We start from the raw sequence: 201 nt of genomic DNA on the forward strand, positions 1-201 counted from the left end.
GACAGGTTTTTATGCTTTTTTAGCTGTGATGTAGATCCAGGTATAAATGAACAGAGAAATACACATACTGCCTTTCCTTTGTAGCAAACTGTAGTGATAAGTAATTAGCATAATATTTTATCTTTTATATATACACATATATCAGGGGTTCCCAACCTAGGGGTCCATGGAGCAATATGAAAATTATGACATGGCATATAT

This window comes from Penaeus monodon, chromosome 21, assembly GCF_015228065.2.
Source record: "Penaeus monodon isolate SGIC_2016 chromosome 21, NSTDA_Pmon_1, whole genome shotgun sequence".
Lineage (NCBI taxonomy): Eukaryota > Metazoa > Arthropoda > Malacostraca > Decapoda > Penaeidae > Penaeus > Penaeus monodon.